At 45.9% G+C, this 5,611-nt stretch overlaps 1 pseudogene; it reads right to left on the reverse strand.

Moving 5' to 3' along the window:
• Window positions 1-354: 354 nt before the first annotated feature.
• LOC113887720 lies at window positions 355-1,766 on the reverse strand (annotated as a pseudogene).
• Between the last annotated feature and the right edge of the window lie 3,845 nt (window positions 1,767-5,611).

Below are 5,611 nucleotides of genomic sequence, written 5' to 3' on the forward strand. Positions count from 1 at the left end.
CAGCCAGGCCAGTCCACAGCTCCAGCCTTCTGGGCCGAGGCCTGTGCAAGGAACCTCTGAGGCCCAACGTCAGACCTTCTCTCCACACATGCCCTGAGACAGAGACCAATGCCATCTTTCGTCAAAAGCTGGAGGAGAGCTTGCCATGTACAGCGGTGCTCAAAAAAAACAAATTTTAAAAAAAATTTTATACAAGTGAATGCTTCCTTTGAAAACTATCTTATGCATACAATCTAGAGAACCAGAATTGGGCCCTGGTGGCTGAAGGTGGACGCAGGGTTGGCTTGGGGCCCCCCAGGGCTTCTGGAGCACTGCTTGAAATCTACTTACCCAAGAGGTTGGCACTTACTGTGAGAAGCATGAGAGGCGCCGTGATGCTTAAGGCTGGCTTCAGTTTCAAAAGAATGAGACAGGATTGTGGCAGACTCACTCCTGGGTTAGTTGGCCGTGGGGAGGACTGCAGGATTCCAGGTTTGCCACATGCAGTGGGCGCTGGTCCCCTTGACCTGGGCACCACATGGTTCAGCATCTGTCACCCACTGGGTAGGAAACTTATCTTCACTATCTTACATTTAGTAAGCTGAATCTTTAAAAATATGAACGATAAGATTAAGAGCTACAGCACTCTTTGTTTTTTGGTGCCCTTACAAAAGGCATCATCTGGTTTTTCTGTATCAACAAAAGAAAAATGTTTAAGCAGAGATCTTGGTGGAGGATCAGTGGCAGATCCCTACTTCTGACCCCAGGGCTGGCAGAATGGCTCACAGTGGAATCATCAGACAGACCTCTTTCTCCTAGACGTCAGGGATCATGTCCATGGGGGAAGTGACCATGGTCATGGTGTTCTTGCCAAACAGCGGGAACTCATGGTAGATGAGCTGTTCCCAAAAGCCATTTTTGGGCTGGAGGATGAGCTGGCAGGACTTGGTCCATGTGTGCGTGTCCAGCAGGGACATGGCCTGGTACTTCAGGAGATAGGCGAGACAGAGGGTGGCAGAGGGGCTCAGCCAACAGCACATTGTGGCAGGGTACGGCCCTGCTTCCTCTCCACCTTGTGATGCGGTCTGCTGGGGGCGGGGTGGGGGGGGCGGTGTCGAGCTGCGAAGTAGGTGTGTCGTCCACAGGCTCCTGCACGTAGTGGATGTCCTCAGATTAGGTGCTCACCGTCTCCCCCAAGAGGCTGATGACTGTGCTGATGTGGTTGCTGGAGAGCACGAGCTTGTTGCTGGCGGCCACCCTGCTGCTGATGTACGGGCTGCTCCTGACGGTGAGAGGCCACTGACCAAGGGCTGCCGGAACTGAAACAGGAAAGCCCGCAGGGATGCTGTCATCCGACTGGTGGGTCAGCAGCCAGTGAGACATAAAAGGCTGCATCTTCCTGCTAGGCTGTGTCCATGGAACACACTCTCACGTAAGCGGGAGGGTAAGTTCACTTAGGTAGCAACTTTGGGTCTCCGGGTGAGAGAAGACCCGTCACAACCAGGAAGCCACTATCCCCGCTGCCCGCAGCTCCAGTTTCCGCAGCACTGATCCCTTGTCGCAGAGAGGAATGCGCCATGCTGGGTCTCTGGAGAAACGCTGGCCTCATCTCCCTGTCCTGGAGCTGCTGGGCCTGAATTCATCCGGTTACCCGCCCTGCGATCATGCGGGGACTGCAGCAGTCAGTCGAGAAGTAGGGTCTGCTCCACACCACAGCCCACTCCTTCTGCCCATTCCATCTCCATGGCAATGCTGAATTCTCACAAAAATCTCTTTAAGTGTGATTCTTTGCCTCCATTCTACAAGGAAGGAATCAAAGGTGAAGGAGTTAAGTAAAATAGCTGACGCCCAACAAGAGAATAAGGAGCAAAGCTACCATACCAGTGTGGACAGGTAGCATAAGAATTCCAAGGTCAAAGTAGCCTGTCCATAAATTCAGGGTGATTATCACCAGCATCTCAAAGTTCTTGCATTGAACTCTTCCTGCTCACACAGACCCTCAAAAACATCCTCCCACCCCAAAGTATCAATAAAAGCCTTCAAAAGATGCCTCTCCTGTGCCCATGGACTGGTTTGTCAGCACCTACCATTTTCACAGTCCTTTCGCCTGGAGAAGGGAATGGCTACCCACTCCAGTATTCTCACCTGGAGAATCCCATGGTCAGAGGAACCTGGCAGGCTTCAGTCCGTAGGGTTGAAAAGAGTTCAAGAGACGACTGAGCGACTAACACATTCCTTGCATCGATGTCTTTCCTAATGCAGCCACTAGGGGGAGACTCAAAGCTGACATGGCTGATGGACATCTTGGAACATCCTTGCCTGCGTCCCCTCCTGGTCTCAGAGTTGCCAGTTTTGAAAATATCACTGTGGTCCTGCATGCCACAGAGAAATGGGAACACTGGCTCTTGTCCTTTCACAGTGATGCCCATTGTCACATGGACCTTGAAGCAGCTCATCCAGTGTCTAATTCTCCCCTTTCTCATCAAGATTCAAAATTTGACCCTCCTTTTAGCTTTCCCCAGTCCCCTCCGCTGTACCTCAGGCACAAAAGCAAGCCACAAGAGGACAGAATATTGAAGTCAGCTTATACTAGGGTATTTTCCAGAGTATCTTTCATAAATTAAAACTTCTATAATTCAAGAATAACTGTCCTGTAGGACTGACAAAGAATAACATCATGCAGTTCTGTTTATCAGCTACCACAGCAGTAGTATCGTTTCCAATTAGTTCACCAGCTTTAAACATGTGTGATTATTTTTTTTTTCTTATCTGGGGAGGTCCAAATTATTTCAAATTTTGTCCTAGAAATGAGATATTTTAAGTATGTTTTTAATCTCATTATTTCATATTTACATAATCCAAAATCACATAAGGCTATATACATATTAATACATGAATATTTCAGCCCTTTCCACTTTCCCCCTAGTTCTAAAGAAGGAATCTTACTTGGGAGTTAAGTGTCAAGTTTCTCCTATTGAGTGTGAAATCCGGGAAATGAGATGATTTTTAGAGAAATAAAGACAGATTACCCACCCCAGAAGCCCAAATGTATCACAGAGAGTCAGATGCTGGGAGCACTAGTTTTAGGAAGACATCACTGTGCATGAACATAGGGATGAGGAGGAGTAAGTGAATGAGGGAATATCACAGTGATGAGGGGAAAGTTTAGATGACAGGACAAGAAAGAGACCTTTAGCTCTACACTTGACTGGAGACTTGTAGTCAAGAGACCAAAAAGCCATGTCTTTTTGTTTCATGGAAGTTTTCAAAGACTATAGCGAAAATGGGAAGAGAACATTTTATATTTTCATGAGCCACTACCAGAGAGTTCTTAGGAGTGCTGCTACAAGGCATTACAGAAAGACTGAGAACAATAAAGATGTCTAAAGAAGATGCACCAAGTACTGTGTGGATCACAACAAACTGTGGAAAATTTTTAAAGAGATGGGAATATCAGACCACCTTACCTGCCTCCTGAGAAATCTGTATGCAGGTCAAGAAGCAACAGTTAGAACTAGACATGGAACAACAGACTGGTTCAAAATCAGGAAAGGAGTATGTCAAAGCTGTATACTGTCACCCTGCTTATTTAACTTATATGCAGAGAACATCATGTGAAATGCTGGGCTGGATGAAGCACAACATGGAATCAAGATGGCAGGGAGAAATACCAATAATCTCAGATACGCAGATGACACCACCCTTATGCAGAAAGCAAAGAAGAACTAAAGAGCCTCTTGATGAAAGTGAAAGAGAAGAGTGAAAAAGTTGGCTTAAAACTCAGTACTCAGAAAACTAAGATCATGGCATCTGGTCCCCATCACTTCATGGCAAATAGTTGGGGAAACAATGGAAACAGTGAGAGACTGTTTTTTGGGAGTCCAAAATCACTGTAGATGGTGAGTGCAGCCATGAAATTAAAAGATGCTTGCTCCTTGGAAGAAAAGCTACGACCAACCTAGACAGCATATTAAAAAGCAGAGACATTACTTTGCCAACAAAGTCTGTCCAGTCAAAGCTATGGTTTTTCCAGTAGTCATGCATGGATGTGAGAGTTGGACTATAAAGAAAGCTGAGCACAGAAGAATTGATGCTTTTGAACTGTGGTGTTGGAGAAGACTCTTGAGAGTCCCTTGGACTGCAAGGAGATCCAACCAGTCCATTCTAAAGGAAATCAGTCCTGAATATTCATTGGAAGGGCTGAAGCTGAAACTCCAATACTTTGGCCACCTGATGCGAAGAACTGACTCATTGGAAAAGACCCTGATGCTGGGAAAGATTGAAGGCAGGAGAAGGGGACGACAGAGGATGAGATGGTTGAATGGCATCACCGACTTGATGGACATGAGTTTGAGCAAGCTCCTGGAGTTGGTGACGAACAGGGAGGCCTGGTGTGCTGCAGTCCATGGGGTCGCAAAGAGTTGGACACGACTGAACGACTGAACTGAACTGAAAGAAGATGCTCTTTTAAGCATGTACTCCCCCTTTTGGCTTTTCTTTTCCTCCAAGAGACTGAGTACAGATATGAATTGCTGTCAATTATGTTTTTCTGCCACACACTGCTTTTGAAGACAACATTGCTCAGAGACTGAACCATATGTGTTCCCAGTTGCACTCAGGTCATACAAAGTAGCAAAGAACCCCCTCTCTTTTCAGGAAAAAAAAATTGCCCTCAAGCATATCATACCTATAAGCAGATATCAACCAAGATCAACAACTTTTAAATCTCAGTTTGATGTGAACTGGGACATATGCCATTTATGTTGAGTACCATCTAGAACTGGGACTATCTTCCTTCATACTAGGAGGTGTGTTTAAGATACTCAGACCAGGACTTTCCTGGTGGTCCAGTGGCTAAGACTCCATGCTCCCAATGCAGGGAACCTGGGTTTGATCCTTGGTCAGGGAACTAGATCCCACATGAAGCAACTAGTAGATCCTGAGTGTCACAACTAAGACCTGGCACAGCCAAATAAACTTAAATAATAATAATAATAAGATATTCAGACTCATTCAAATACTCTGGATTTTTCATAGCAAATGCTGGCAAGAGATTTGTGCTTTCTGGGTAGTTTTAGATAGATACATATTCATATCCTGTTTTCTTCACTTATTCTCCTCTTTGGGTCACAAAGTCAAATTTTATAGTTTTCACTCCACTCTACTGCTGAGTCCATCCTATTTTTCCTGTTGAAAAATAGTATCACAATCATTTCATTTGACTGCTCATAGCAGTTCCTAGTGGATTAAAACAACTACTGTGTATTTAGCTCATGATTCTGGGAGCTGGCTGGTTATTCTGATCAGAGCTAGCTCAGTAGATCCCTGCTGGACTTGTGTGTGCTTCCGGAGGCAGCTGGTGGACAGCTAATGACTGGATGGTCTAACATGGTCTCATTCATGTGTTTGGTGGTTGGCAGGCTGGAGTGACAACCCATGTGCTTTTCATCACTCAGCAGGACTGCCTGGATCACAAGGTCCCAGGACAAAAAAAGTAGAAGCCGAACGGCCTCTTGATGCCTTAGTTTGGGACTTACTTGATGTCACTGGTCACAGCAAGTCCCCAAGTCAGCCTCAGTTTCAAGGACCAGGAAATAGACTCCATCTCTTGCTGAAAGGAGCTGAAAAGTAT

This window comes from Bos indicus x Bos taurus, chromosome X, assembly GCF_003369695.1.
Source record: "Bos indicus x Bos taurus breed Angus x Brahman F1 hybrid chromosome X, Bos_hybrid_MaternalHap_v2.0, whole genome shotgun sequence".
Lineage (NCBI taxonomy): Eukaryota > Metazoa > Chordata > Mammalia > Artiodactyla > Bovidae > Bos > Bos indicus x Bos taurus.